This window comes from Planococcus citri, chromosome 1 (assembly GCF_950023065.1).
Source record: "Planococcus citri chromosome 1, ihPlaCitr1.1, whole genome shotgun sequence".
Classification (NCBI taxonomy): Eukaryota; Metazoa; Arthropoda; class Insecta; order Hemiptera; family Pseudococcidae; genus Planococcus; species Planococcus citri.
Genome location: NC_088677.1, coordinates 65173916 through 65189807, shown reverse-complemented (window position 1 = coordinate 65189807; position 15892 = coordinate 65173916). Strand labels below are relative to the sequence as shown.

General features: G+C 35.9%; 1 protein-coding gene across 4 annotated transcripts in view; it reads right to left on the bottom strand.

Moving 5' to 3' along the window:
* Positions 1–15892, bottom strand: part of heph (polypyrimidine tract-binding protein 1 heph) — a 613245-nt gene that overhangs the window by 548284 nt on the left and 49069 nt on the right. Inside the window, exon 1 of one of the 4 annotated variants that reach the window (XM_065347153.1) lies at positions 10789–11661. The exons of the other annotated variants lie outside the window; for them this stretch is intronic. The gene's annotated coding sequence lies outside the window, so the exon portion shown is untranslated. Of the gene's footprint in view, positions 1–10788; positions 11662–15892 lie in introns of those variants that run through there. 4 annotated transcript variants of the gene reach the window in all.

Genomic DNA, 15892 nt, shown 5'->3' with positions numbered 1-15892 from the left:
ACGTAACTTTCAATAGTATTTCATGAATAATAGAAAACGTAAAATGATCATTTGATCTGCATTTTCTTTTTTCATTCCTAATTCTCTTACTAAATATATCATCTTTAATTAATATTTAATCTGTAACGTAAGATTGCTTCATATATTATACGATCCAACCATCATTCAATTAAAAACTCCACCTAGACACCTATTCATTCCACCAAAAATTAGCAGATAATAAAAATGGGACTCGTTGATACCTAAAACCAGGTGTCATTCTTTCAAAATGCTGGCATAGGAATCTCCTGGTTATTGGAAGGTACCAAGAATGTTTCAGAGCGTATCTGCCATCCTTCTCCAACAACTTAGCTGAAGCCATTGCATTATTAGCATTACCTACTGCACCTGATAAGAGAACGTAATCAATTGAACGTTCAACAAATTGAGCAGAACTTTAATGGTAGACGTAGTGATCCTGGACTCTATGAACCTGGAGAGTTGGATCAGATGAACAGGAAAACCACTCAAAAAAACCGCATATAATATGTGATCATGAAGCATGTTGATAAGTTTTTTTTTTTAACGCCTTACAAGAATTATTATTCTTTTAAAATATTTTATTCGCTTTTTACAAAACCGATGCGCCTTTTCTCAAATACCTATACGCAACGTTACTATCGTGTGTATTACGAGCGAGTACACGTATGAGGCGAATACAGGGGGTCCAAAAATTCCAAAAATTTGTTTTTTGGGACATATTTTTTACTTTTTTGTGGATGTGCAATTCGGCAACAATGAAGAAGAAAATAAGAAAAAACACGGCAGCAACTCGGTTGTTGATGAAAAACGACTTACTCGTATGTTGTGTGAAGGGAGAAAAAAAAGAAGAAAAAAGATGCTGGATGTTCTTTTTTCGCTCGTATTCTTCTTCTTCATCTTCTTAACAGCACACACAGTGAGTATACCGCAAACGGACCAATAAAAACGTACAATATAACAACAAATTGAATACCTAGTCGTTGAGTAAATTTACAACCATCAAAAATATACCACCATCACCACCACGGTGGCCGTATATTTACCTCATACGTGTACTCGCTCGTAATACACAAGATAGTAACGTTGCGTAGGTATTTGAGAAAAGGCGCATCGTTTTTGTAAAAAGCGAATAAAATTTTAAAAGGATAATAATTCTTGTAAGGCGTTAAATGATTCAATAAAGAAAATACTAATGTACCGTCTTATCGAAGAAGAGAACGAATGATGTTCTCTCGAGAGGAGGGTGTAAATGGCTAAAGTAACGAGTATACAGGTACAGTATCGGGAACAGGGGTAAAAAACATATTCTTAGCTTCATTTATTAATCATTAATATGCCTCTGGAGAGCATACGCCTATTACTCCTGTGTTTCTAGAGAAACATATTATAGAATTTTGTATAGAATGGCCTTATCGATCAGAAAGATGTTTTTCCCTGCTCGTATTTCGACTTTCGAGTTCCAAGTGTAGATACCTACTTGGATAGGTACTACCTATTCAGTTTTCATTTGAACTGAACGTCTACGGTAAAGTTTTAGACATGATTGAGTCGAAAATGTTGCGCAGAAAAAGAAAATTTTCTCGATTAATTAAAAATACTTATGGATAAAGCGTGTAGTTTTAATCAACAGAGAGCCTGTTGAAAATGGAAAATTTTTCAAGCTTAATATTTCAACGTGAAAGTTTATAAGAGTACCTACGACGAATCGCGAACGCGAATTATTCATGAGGTATTGTGAAACACTGCTTTCTTTATATTTTTGAAAGTTGGGAAGGAGTGAAGGAGGAGAGGAGGCTCAGGTTTGCTGGAAAAGTCTTCGGTGATATCATCAGTCGGTAGAAATACTAGCTGTATTTTAAAGCCTAATGGATTATGAACAATTTTTTCAATTTGGGATTTCTTCGCAGGATTGATTTGAATGTGATGTGAAATGGGTGTTCTCTTTGTCAATTGAGAAATGGTGAAATGAGTTTGATTTACATGATTGATGTTTTAAAATTTCTGTATACCTAAATATTAGGTAATTTGTAATGATTGCAAGCCAGTTTTTACTCATCTTTACATTCATGGCTCATTAGACAATAATATAGTCCACCCAAAGGCAAAAATATGAAATAACATGCTCAGATGGCACTACAGGGCCTTAAGCTCAGAATTTCTCAAATTTCAACTCTCTCTCTCAAAAGATATGACAGTATTTTTCAAATTTTAGTCCTCCTATATCTTTTAGAAGTGATCTTTCAAAATATGAGAATTTTCCAAAATTCAATTCAACCAGAAAAACGATTACACTATTCGTGCTATGAGCAGTCAAAAATTTGGATTTTAAAACCGGTACCTTGATAATGAAATCAAAAAATGTGTACCAGAAAGAACAATGTGAACTCCCTATAATCGATCTATTCGGAGCAGGTATCTCAACTCACATAAATATGTACATATATTGGACAGATCTAGAATCGAAGCATGAAATATGAGGATGGAGTAACATCCAAGTCGAGGGGTAAATGATCCAGTTTTCAAGACATGGACACATTGCTTCTTAAATTACAGCGAAGGTCCCATTTTGATTTCAAGGACAACAAATTTGGGAGACAGGGTCCAAAAATCAAACATAAAAGTTTTTAGTAAAAATATTTTTCTTTTTTTGAATTGCATTTCAAACATAAATCCAAACTTCGAACTGATGTGGTCTCATAGGAGCCGAGATATGTTCCTAAAAACAAATTGGAATTTTTGAAACCTCTACCCCAAACACTTTGAAAAAAATTAAGTACAATCGCAACATGCCAACCCAAGCGAGGGTGCTAGCTGGAGGTTGGGAGCGACCCATCAATATATCACCGACAAAAGAAGAATTAAATCATTTTGATGGCTCTTAATTGTAATGATTGCAAGCCAGTTTCTACTCATTTTTTACAATCATAGCTCATTAGACAATAATACAGCCCACCCAAAGGCGGAAATTTGAAATAACAGGCCCAGGTGGCACTACATGGCCTTAAGCTCAGAATTTCTCAGATTTTAATTCTCCCTCCTCAAAAGATATGGTAGAATTTTTCAGATTTCACTCCTATATCCTTTAGAAGTGACCTTTCAAAATACATAATATGTGAGGGCGCATTATGGAAAGGGACCATACGACCAAAAAAAAAAAAAAAAGTTCCCTGAAATTGTTGTAGGAACTCTATGAAGTGTTCCTACAACAATTTCAGGGAACTTTTTTTTTTGGTGGGGGGAGGCGGAATGCGCGTGGATAGTCTCGAGCTACCTGTATTCGGTTTGGGTTGTCATGGTGGGAGGAAGATTCCTGAGATTCTGACGATTATTTTGGTATATAGATGGCGTTATAAGATGGTATTTTACAATATTTATACTCGCGTTTTACCGTTGATGCAACCTAGCCATGATGAAATTTATGCAGTTCTCCCTACTATCAGTATCATTTTATCGTTAGATAGATTTCGAAATTCTAAAATTTGAAATAGTTTTATCTTTACCTAGATTTTGAAAATTTGAAATAATTTTATTGTTTGATTTTAATAATTTGGCATAATTTTATCGTTTGATAATCAATTCATAATGGATGATCAGTTAATGGAGGAACTTGATAATCAATTCATGATGGATGATCTTCAGTTAATCAAGGAACTCTACGATATCGATGTAGAAATATTACCGGACACTTCAGATATTAGTAATGATGCAGAACTTCAAGAAAGTGTAGCATCACATTTTAGCCACAGTGCCGCTTCTCGAATCGCAGATGAGCGTGAATTTGATCACGATGTGGGTCTTGATGATTCTGTGCTTGATCTAGAAGAATTTAGCAAAATTGAATCATTTTTCGGCCCTGAAGCAAAGGCTTGTTGTACGCAAGAGTGCAACAAAATCCTGAATCGTGAATTAGTATGTACTACCAGAGATAACTTCATCGAGATGAGCAAAACAGACCAAGATTTGGTTCTTATTTCACATTTTGAAAAAACTTTTTACGCATTAAAATCTTGTGCAAGTTAAAAGCAACCTAATGGAAAAACATCGAAATCTTGTGCAAGTTAAAAGCGACCTAACGGAAAAACATCAACGTTTTGCAAACGCAGCCAACAAACATGCATGTTCAAGGTACTAAACATGCTCCATTGTTCTTGAGACCAACTTTTTTGAAAAATTCAGCATTTTTTACATACGAATCCGTATCTAACTCAAAAGTGACAAAAAAGACGTAAGGTCTGTTTTAATATGCACGGTCACATATTATGAGAAATTTCCAAAATTCTACTCAACCAGAAAAAGCGATTACACTATTCATGCTATGAGCAGTCAAATCAAAAAAATGCGTATCAGGAAGAACAATGTGAACTCAATCAATAGAATCGATCTATTTTGAGCAGGTATGCCAACTCACATAAATATGCATATTGAACAGATCTAGAATCGAAGCATGGAATATGTGAATGGACTTACATCCAAGTCGAGGGGTAAATGATCCAGTTTTGAAGACATGGACAAACTTCATTAATTAATTACGATCACTCGAGCTATCAAGAGTGCATCTAATGAACAGCACGTGCATCGATCTGAAATCCCATTTAACGTTCCTGCACTTGGAATTTAATTTTAATGAAATAAAAAAATTGATGAAAGAAATGAGCAGTATAGAGGGGCTCAATACCTAATTCTGAATGTGAATGAAATAGAAAAATTGATGAGAGAAAAGACAAGTAAGTAATTCATTTTACAACGATTACGTTGAATTATGTAGCTTGGTTAATATGGACAAATATTATTTATGATGATTCGACTCAAATCTAAAATTACCTCCTTCATTTGAGTAAATTTACTCAATCTCTCTCTAATTCAGGTACTTTACTTCCCTCTTATTTGATAACTCAACACTGAAGGTTATTTACCTACCTTTTCTTCTCGGGCGAATATTTTTTCAGTAATGAGGGTAAAACCAAATTTGAAAAGATTAACAATAGAGAGAGGGGGTTCACTTCAAAGGAAACCTTACACCTCAGGTTTTTGTTCAGGGAAAAAAAGTGTTTTTACGTCAAAAATCAAATAGCCCAACCATCTTTTCTGAATTATTTATTCGTTGCTAAAGCTGCATATGTTTTTTATCATGGAGAAAAATTTTACTTTTGTTACGAGAAACTGACTTCCTCCGCTCACTCAGTCATGGGGCATTTTTATGAAATTTTCAAAATTTCAATCTCGATAACTAGATAGAAGTCCGAAAGAGTAATGAGTATGAGCAAAAGCTCAGAAGAGCATATGCCAAATCAAAAGTTGAAGTGAGTCAAGTTCAAAGTTTTCGTCAGTTCAAGGGTGATATTTTTTTAACAATTAGTTTGTCGAACAGAATCATTCTGATGAGTAAATAAAGTGTCCCTTCAAGGTCCAAATTAGAACAGACGCAGTGTCCATATTTTTAGAGAATAATTCACCCAGACTTCTCCCTGCCTTACGGGGCGATTTTCAAAAACCGAAAGGGAGGGGGGGTTACAAACATTTTCCAAAATCACCCCAAAAAATTGCAACCCAAATCAAATCCCAACTTACCCTTCAATCTTCGCAGACCTGAACACCCCATCTCGTCTATTCCCTCACCCATCCGATAGACCGATCCCGCATCCATATTTCAAATCCCCTCCCAGCCCCATTTTTGAGCAACTTCTCCATCGCGTCGAGTGAAATCCATCGTCGTCGCCACGCACGTAATAAAACTAATTAAGCGAGAATGACTCTTAGGCGTGATGAATTTCGCGGATGATTAAAAACGCGTACTAAGCGACGATAAAGCAAAAGAAAACAAATCATTTGAGTGGCGGTGATTTCCACAACTCTTCGTATATACTCGTACTCGTATATCGCCCAACAATAACAATTGGAACGCTTCCATTGCAAACTTAACGATGCGACGCTCGTACGTATCGATAATCCGTACCGTCCTCTACATGCGCGGCACAGTAGCCGAAAATTATTCTTCATTTTCTACTCTTCGTTCGCACGTATATGAAAAAAAAAAATTGAAAAAAAAACACCACATCGGCAAAGAAGAAAAAAAATCATCCGGCGACTTGCCGGATCTATAAAAGCTACTCTATATGCACGTGCAGTCAACACGTCAACACCAGAAGCAGTCTACCCCGTCACCTTATTCTACTCGTATGTCTACCAGCACGGTGGCATGGCACATGTGTTACCAAGTATACAATAATATATAATCAAATTTTTCACTCTCTAGTGTTTTATCGCCGCTTAGCTTCGTTTTTAATCGCGCTAATTTAGTACAAATAAGCACACCATCGATGGAAAAAAAACACTATAGCGTGGCGACTTCATTATAATTTCGACGCAATTTATTTTATATCTACACATTATATTATCGGTCGTGTTTATTTTCAAATTTTTTCCCCATCTTTGTGCAGATGGCTAAAAATAGCATCATCAACGAGAAAAATTATTGGGTCATTTATTCAGGTCTGCGATCATAAGGATTATGGAGTGTAATCTAATTTTTGAGCTTATTCAGCTTGTAAAAAGAAGGGAGGGGAGTCCCCATGCCTTGAGTTTTTTTTTCAAGAGCCATCTAAGGACTTATCAGTGCAAAAAAATCATCTTTTACCAAAATGACCCTACAAAAATCAGCTCAACTATCAACTTTTGACTGACATTTTTTTTTGCTCTTACATTTTTTACTTCAGGGGACCGGATTTTGTCTGCACGGCCCTGGGTTTATTTAATTTAGATGATCTTGTATAAAAATCAAAATAGAAGGCTCGGGCGACTTGAATTTTGAGGGGGATTATGTCATCAATGATTTTTTTTAAAATATGGGTAATTTTTCTCTGGCAATGATTTGGGTTAAGCAGGTTCAGATCAAGTGTCGAACGTACTTGAGGATGAAAAATTCATTTTTTTAAATTTTATATATTTACTTTTTTTCGGTTTTTTAAAATCATTGATATGATGTCAAGGATTTGTTGCAATGTTTCCCAAGTTGATAAAAATCAAACAAAAGATTGTAGAATCCGATGAAGGTATTTTTTAAAAATTTGGAATTATTTTTCAAGAAAGCGACAAAACATTTTACACGTTTTTAATGTCAGCGTTGTACAAATTTCGAAAGGACTCTTAGTGCAAAAAATAAAGACAAAATTTGATAAATAGGTCACCTTCTTTTCCCTGATTGACTTTTCTCAACTAATTTTCTTTTTCTTTGCGGACAGTTCATTTCATTTTTTGGTACTTGTAGCGTGGTTAAGTAGGTAATTTTATATGTTTTCAGATTTTGATGTATTTTTTCTCCTCAATCACTTCTTCAGTAAAACTGAGATAATTCCTCAACTTCAGAAGAAATTCCAAGAAGCCCGACTTACTGTCTAATTTTTTAGTTTCAACCAGTAAGTAATGCATTATGATTCATCGAATCATCGAAGTCCAGTAGTTACTGTCTTTGCAATCGTGTTAAATCAATACCATAAAAACTGGATGAATGAAGTTGACCAGGAAAAACGAAATTGATAAAATGTGAAAAAGATAAGAATAAAACTGAAGCAATATTCAACAGACGAAGAACCAAGGATACAGAAATGGCATCATCAGTTCTCAAATCCTTCATCTCTTATCCTGAATAAATGAATTAGGTACGAGAGTAACACAGAAATTCGGTGAAAGTGTTTACACAATATTGGCCTTACTAAGTTACTAAAACAAACAAAATCTTCCGTGAGATTCATCACAATGCAACATGAAAAATCCCCCCCCCCCCAACAAAAGAGTCCAAGTCTCTACTGACTTTTTCAGAAATTTTACATACAAAACTCAATTTTTTGGAGGGTTCCACTTCACTTTCTCTCTCTTCATATATGAATATTGCATTTGGGCAATTCTGACCTTGAAAGATGATTAATTTTGTGACTTTTACAAGTTTTTTTTCGTACTTATTAGATTTATCGTTGTATGGCACCCAGTACCTTCTCTCGACCTAGTTCGTCGATAGTGACCTTGCAGATGCGAAGATGAACAATGTTTTCATGTTAAGCTAGTATTAATTTCTTCGAAGTATATTCAGGTAAAAAAATTGACACATCAAATCTTTTTTTTCAAGAAAGGCTCTCTTTCAAAATTTTCAAAGAAAAATTCAAAAATTCACTTTACTCAAAGCAAAAAATATTGCAATTTTGTACATTTTTTTCACCACAAAAAATCAATTTACTCGTAACATTAACGTAAGGGTCTTGCAAAAAATGAGAATGAACGAAATGGCAGATCAATTCATAAAATCACACATTTTAATAGAGTGTGATGAGTTTTTCAAAGGTCCAAGACGCTTCTTGAAACACTTTGAGCAAAAATCAATTTCTGGAATCTCATAAAATGAGTCAGTCAAACCTCCCTGCGCAAGGGTGGGAATCAAAATGGACGTAATTTTTTTTTTTAAATTGTAACCAGTTGAGGCCAATGTCCTTCTTCGACTCCAGCTTCTTTTTACCCTAGAATGTATTATCAATAACAGAAATCCATTTCACAGAACTCGATCCTTAATTTTTTGTTGCCAACGTAACGTGCTGCAATTTTAAGGTGTTTTTCACACCGCAGTCATTATGAAGCATGCTCGTAGACACATCTGTTTCAACAATTCCTACCTGTACCTACGTTAGCTGTTTCGAAAACAAAAAATACCTACAAACGATTGATACACGCGTAGGTATATTTTTAAGTTCAATATAGACACAGACATAGGTAGACGTAAACGATGTAATGCCTCTCGTATGTATAAGCTGCGAACACCATAGATGTTTATTTTACTCGTATCCTCTACATGTTACGTGTGCTGACCACGAGTAAACGATGCTGTTCGAGAACAAATCATGACCGAAATGTGGGAGAAAAAATTTACTTTCGTAATAATTTCACGGTGTCGTGGTTCACGAGGAAATTTTCAATTCGCCACGACCGTTACAAGGTTAGAACACGGCGGTCGTCGAAAAGAGAGGGTGAAAAAGAAGCGAAACTATGTAACCTGTTGAACCTGTACGTCGCGATGGAGCTGCTGTTCGCGGTTATACGAGTACGAGTAGTTGTGTTGTATTTTGAATGGCAATTTTATAGACGTCGTGTCGTCGTTGTCGTCTTCAACATCGACACGAAAGTTGAGAATTGAACGACGACTTGCCACACCATAGAAATGGTAATTTAGTCGAGAAGAATACAAAATATATACCTGTTGTGATTATGTTGTGTGTGAATAATCTCGACTAGAGGAGTGATGTTTTTCGAAGGGAATGGAACTTGATAGAAACAGTGAAACACCACACCACAGCGAAAGCGCACTGTTAGGACTGATAAGCTCATCATTGCAAAAAGGTTTCTGCTTATTTATAGTTGCTTTTCAGCGTTTACTAATTTCGAACGGAAAAAAACTTAAATTAAAATCGAGTCAGCATTCACTCTGGAAATTGAGGATTTCCCCAAACCGATTACGAGCGGATTCTCAAAATAAAAATTCAACATGGAGACAAAAACCAAAAGACTGAAATTGACGAAAATGAAAATTTTTTCGATTTCTTTTTCCAATTTGATCGCAGGAATTTCGAAAAGAAAATGTAATGCCTCAAAACACATCACTTTATTTTCTCTTTTCGACAACTTGGACACCGCACAAAAAAAACTTCACATGGCAACGAAATTGGAATAAGAAGGCACAGAATAAGTAACATTCAGATCGAAAAATAACCATCGTGAAGTCACGTGGTTAGATACTTTCAATTTCATTTCAGCTTCCTGGCATCGTGCGTTCGGTAATTTGATTTTCACGCGAACGATGCCTTATCTCTTTAAATTCATGAGTAAATATTTTTTTAAAAATTACTCTTCATCACTCTCCGCTATTGCTACAGGCACTTGCCACCATGTGGGATTTTCTTCCAATTTTGATTTCCAGCTTTGGAAATCTGGTATTTTTAGCCTGTTTCAGTATCTATTGTTCCATGGTATATTTTTCGACATTTGAAGTTGGTTCTTAAACATTTTTCATTTCAAGGGGAACCTTGGTGTCATTCTGGGTTATTCCAATTTTGTCGAGATGTGAAAACGTGAGTTGGGGTATCTTCAAAAAAAAAGTGCTTACAACAAATTTCACTTTTCATTTTTGCCTTCACTTTGAATTTGGCTTTAAAAATCCACATAATTGTTTTGAAGAAATCCTCAATACCAACGTAAACGATGACACAATGTTCTCAATTTTAAGCAGGGTATCGTCATCTGATTTTTCAATTCGACTTCTTCCATGAAAATTCTAGAAATTATCTGTAAGACTTCTTTCAGACGTTAATGGGTTATAAAGTAACCATCATTGCAACATGGCCCTCATTTTTACCCAGTGAATAGGTATAATAGCTCATTAGGTATTCTAGATTTTCATTTTTCTGATTTTTTGAACAAATTTTTCATTTTTTTTCATTTTATGGCCTTTTTAAAAATTTTTTAAGAGTGTTTCGAGCAGAATTCATGACTTTTTCATGGCTTTTCGTGACTTTCATGATCGTTAGACAGCTTTGTTCACCTGGAACCCACTCAATGCCCAGGTCAAACTTTGACTTTTGATGAAATGAATAAAATAACCTCATGGCTCGAACATTTTTTCAATATTTTCATTCACTCTAGGGGTGCTACTACGGTAGGTTTGTATTTTTAAACTTTGGTCCAAAATTACGACCGCTTAAATCTAATCATCAAACAAATTCGATCACTTACGTAGCTGAAACCAAATGAACCCTCTCTCGAGCAGGAAAACCGCGCCAAAAATCACGTCCTTTGATAATTATTTCCAAATCACCTGTGATTGATCACAACTACACCATCACCGAGTACACACAACACACTGATAACAATCCGGTACGTATTACGCGCGCAAATCACACGATTCTTCGAGTTCGCCAATCGAACATCCCGAAGATCACTCAACACTTGGAAATTTTTGATAACACACACGATGATATTCGGACGTCACAGTCGCGTTATCAATCAACGAGCAAAACCCACCGTTGAGGACACTTTTCCGACTTCCGACTTCGTTTGACCGATCACCACCAACGAATCAACGAATCAAATCGATGGAAAAACTCACGTAAGTAGTCGACACGTCAAGTACGTAAAGGTACACACAGCACTGAACTTCACAAATCATCAACAACTAACTGATGCGCGGTAATAATAGAAATATGTACGAGTACCATACCATAACACCGTCGTAACATCCAACTTAGGTACATAAATGACTGACTGAGAAACCGAGTACCAAACCGACGACGACTATACTACTAATGAAATATACTATACAGTATACACAAACTATACACGCAGCAGAAAGGCAGAGATAACACCATACGCACACATACGTCAAATGATGAACTCTCTGAAAAACACACCGTGGTGTCGTCGTCGTAGTCGTCGAATCGTCCACATATACACTACACACAACTACAATTATACAACAAGTACCACATATAAAATACACGTTTAGTACTAGAGACAGAGAGACGTAACACACACTACGCACAGCGAGTCTTCTTAGGCCAGGGCGCTACCATACGTACCATCGAGGATACAGCCGACCAGCACCATCAGCAGCTCGGGCTCGACAGTACATACAGAAAAAACAGACAGACCTTGAAAACCTCTCGCGCGTCATCCTCTCTTCTCTATGCATATGTATGCGTGTTCGACGCGGCGGTGAAGTACTACGTATACCATCACACACAGCCATACAAACACACACCGATGTAAAACCGATAACACCGAGACGAACCATGTAGTATAAAACAGCGAAAAAAAAATTACTATACCAGACTTAGATCACATATTAAAACTTGGGACACCGCGAACCAGAGGGGGGCAGAAGCGAGAAGCGGCGCTCAGCACGCTAGAAACAGACAGAGAAAGGGTTAAGCGGCACGATGTGTGAGACAGACGAAGACAGACAAACGCAGACGCCCTCCTCTCTTCAATCTTATCAAACGAACGAGTTATGCATATACTACACGTACACATACTCGTCTACAATACTATATAACCCTTTCCTCTCGCATCACACGATCAGCACCACGAATGTCTATAGCGTATTGCAAGCATCATTCCGACGTCGCAGCGGTTGTCTTCCCTTCGTTGCTCTTCATCTTTGCGTCTTCGTCTTCGACGACGTCCGTCGTCATCGTCATCGTCGTGTAACAGAATCAACTTCACAGCTAACGCGAAAAACGCACATCATAGATAAGAAAACCGCCTCGTCCTTCACCTCTAAAAGCTTTCCAAGACGTTACTGTCAGCAGTCAAAACTTCCACATACAAGGTGTCACACAACCCATCTCGAGTTGAGTGTTATTCAACTATAGATGAGAAAATTTCTCGCTGAACCCGGTAATGAAAAGTTGATTGAGGTGAAGGACGTGAGGTAGCGGGGGGAGGGGGGTTCCTCATCTCATGACCGTTTTCCAGCCTTTTCAAGTTTCCTCAACTTCATGCTAGGTTCTGTGGTACGGTAGTGATGTGCAATGGGCGATTATCAGTGACCTTTCAGATATGGACTGCTAGCGGCCCATAAGGCTAACGTGCAGCCATTGTCTTGAACATAATTAAGTCGCGGTTTGCAATCTGCGCATGCGCCAAAAAATCCTTTCCCACGATTTTATTCAAATGAGCACCAAATAATTTTATAATTTCCTCATTCTTTTGATGAGTTTTATTAAATTTCATTTAAGTATTTATTAATTATTTATTAATTATAATTTTCAATTTGGGTTTTAATTTAAGTGATGAGTAGTTCGACAGCCTGCATTCTATGTGGGAATAACTCGAAGGAGTTTTCGTATTTCACATAAATATTTGTAGTATTTACTCAACTAATACCTTACCCTTACCACAAAGCAAATGTTGAAAATTGAAATTTCGTTTCAAAATTCAAAGTTGAATAATCAGAGTGTCTACTAAAATCAAAAAAGCGAATTTCTCGCCTTTTTCTTGCTTTTTTCTTGCTTCCAAAAATGAATTTTCTTACCCCCCTTCAAATTTACGCATCTAGATAATCTTCGCTAACCCCTCTAACCCCCCCTCCCTCCCTCCCAAACAAAATTTCTCAAAAATTTATTCTTCAAAGCAGAGAAGTGAATTAATTTCTCAAATGAAAAAATAGTAATAAAAAAAGTGATAAAAACAGACGTTGAGGCATGTCTACTGAAGTGAATTCAATTCTATGATGAAAACAGTAACAAAATAAAAAGTTAACTCGAATGCGGATCGAAGTCAGGTTATTTGGGGGAGGGGGTGTATGCTGTATGATGTCATTTTTCCATCAAAAAATTGTCATTTTTCCGACAAAAATCAAAATTTTAACGTGCTAAATACCAGTGACATATACAACAATTACAGGATCAAACCATAAAAGAGCTTATATTCTTATTTGTAATTGAGGGGAGAGCAAAATCAGAAATTTAGACACGAAAAATGGACATTTTAGGTAGTTTTCAGAAAACTCTTCACAATGAATGATCATTGTATTGAAATGAGGGTAAAATTAGAGCTCGAGCGAAGCGAGAGCGAAAATTTGTTGAAAAAATTGGTGTAAAAAAAGAAAAAACGACAATTTTGGATGCTTTATTTTACATTTTCAGCGAAGCTCAATAATATCAACAATTTTGAAAAGTTAGTCGTTCTGTTCAGAAAATGAAAAATTTGCACTTTTCAAATGGTTTGGGTATTACCTGGAAATGAAAAATTTCCTATTTAATTTTTGAATTCTTGAAAATTTTGAAAATAGCATCATGAATGGCCCGAGCGAAGCGAGGGCAAAATTTTTGGAAAATTTTTAATTCGAAAAGTAGAACATGATCAATTTTAACAAAATAAAAACTTAAAATTTTGGTGGGATAACTTCAATTTTTCAGAGATTTTTGATGTGAATTCTTGGAAATTTTCTTGCTTTTCGAAGGAATTTCTACACTATTTTCTAACTTTCTTGCCACCCATGTGAATTTCTCGCCTTTTTCTAACTTTCTTGCCTTTTTCTTGCCAGTAGACACCCTGATAATTTATTTTATGTACTTTAATCTTTATAGTCCCAAAAAATGAAACGTTGAAAGCATACTGGGAGGATTTCTGCAAAGAAAAATTGGAACCTCACCACCGTTTATGCAGTGGTCATTTCAGCGCCGACGTATTTGAAATGAAAGGTGGACGAAGGAAGTTTTAAAAAACAGCCAATAAAATTCTAACTATTTTCTTAGATGATTATCAATTTCAGTAAGTTTTTCAGCTTTGCACAAATTGTTAGAATGAATCGCGTCTGAAGCAAAAATAGAAATTGCTGTTTCATTACAAACGTGGTGCCCTAAAAAGTGATACGAGGAACATTATTGTACAGATTCCAGCACAAATTCTTAAAGGTAATTAACAATTTCGCATTACAGTAGACTTCCGCTTATCCGGCTTCCGCTTATCCGGACAGCCGTATTATCCGGACGAAAAGAAATTCTCCTTATTATCCGGACTTTTCGATTATCCGGACAAAATCCTTATTATCCGGACAAATGTACATGAATTACATACGAGTACATACTCAAAAATTTTTGTTATCTTTGTTTTTGGTTTGTTTTTCTCTATTTTGTGAAGAAATAAAATTCATCTTCTGCAATTTTCATTAAAAATTACAAAAATACACCATTATCATCAAAAAACAGTCATTTTTGGCCAAAAATTCAACCAAAAACATATTAATCCGTATTATCCGGATTTCTGCTTATCCGGACATCCAAATTCCCCAGTTAGTTCGGATAAGCGGAAGTCTACTGTATTTCGATTTTCATTCAGTTACTCACAAATCACTTATTCTTTCTTCCTGTTATGAATTATAGATTGTGCATATCGCGTTGCAAATGAGCAAAATGAAACTGGTCATTTAGAGGTAGCAGATTGATGAAGTAATCGAAATTGATAGCTCAAATTCAGGTAATAGGTATCAGCATAAACATTCAAGTATTCATACCACAAAATCTCAATCGTGATAAAATAAATGCTACTGAATTGATCAAATTTTCATCAGCTGGCGACCAAATTTGAAGAGTAGTTCAGAGTTCAGTAGCTATTTTTCATTATTTTTTATTGTTTTGGCGAATGGTGATAAAATATATCGTTTTTATTTTATTCATTCAATTTCTGTTTTCATCAGAACGACCTCGTAGCTCTTTCAGAACGTCAAAATCCACATCTTCTATAACTTCCAAAAATTCTACCTGACTAAGCAATAATTTGATAATTTATTTTCCACGGAATTTTTATTTTTGAATTCTATTTTTTCACTTTACTAGAACTTCAAAATCGAAAACGTCTCAGTCGTCTAGTGTGTGGGACAATTTTGTAATATTGTATATGTAGTGATCGTGCTGAGTGTAATTTCTGCAAGAAAATTATCAAGACAACTGGGGATGGCGGTGGAACCACTAATGTACGCGGACACCTTAAATCAAAACATGTTGCAATTGGCACTTGATGAATCGACAAATGCAAATGATAATGAAACACGTGAAGATGATCCAATAAAAATCTACTCTATTAGAAAAGTTTGTACAACAAGAGCCAACAAAATATGCGCCAACCTCTGACAAAGCTATGGTTGGTATTGACTATCAGCCTTATGGAGATTAACCTACACCATACTGTCATTCCGCAAATTCATTCTGATTGTGTGAAATCGGTGCATGTAGAAATGCAAAATGCCGAATCTGTAAGTTTAACTATTGATTCTTGGACAAGTAGGGCAAATGTGTCCTTCCATGGCATTACCTGCCATTTCATCGATAAATATTGG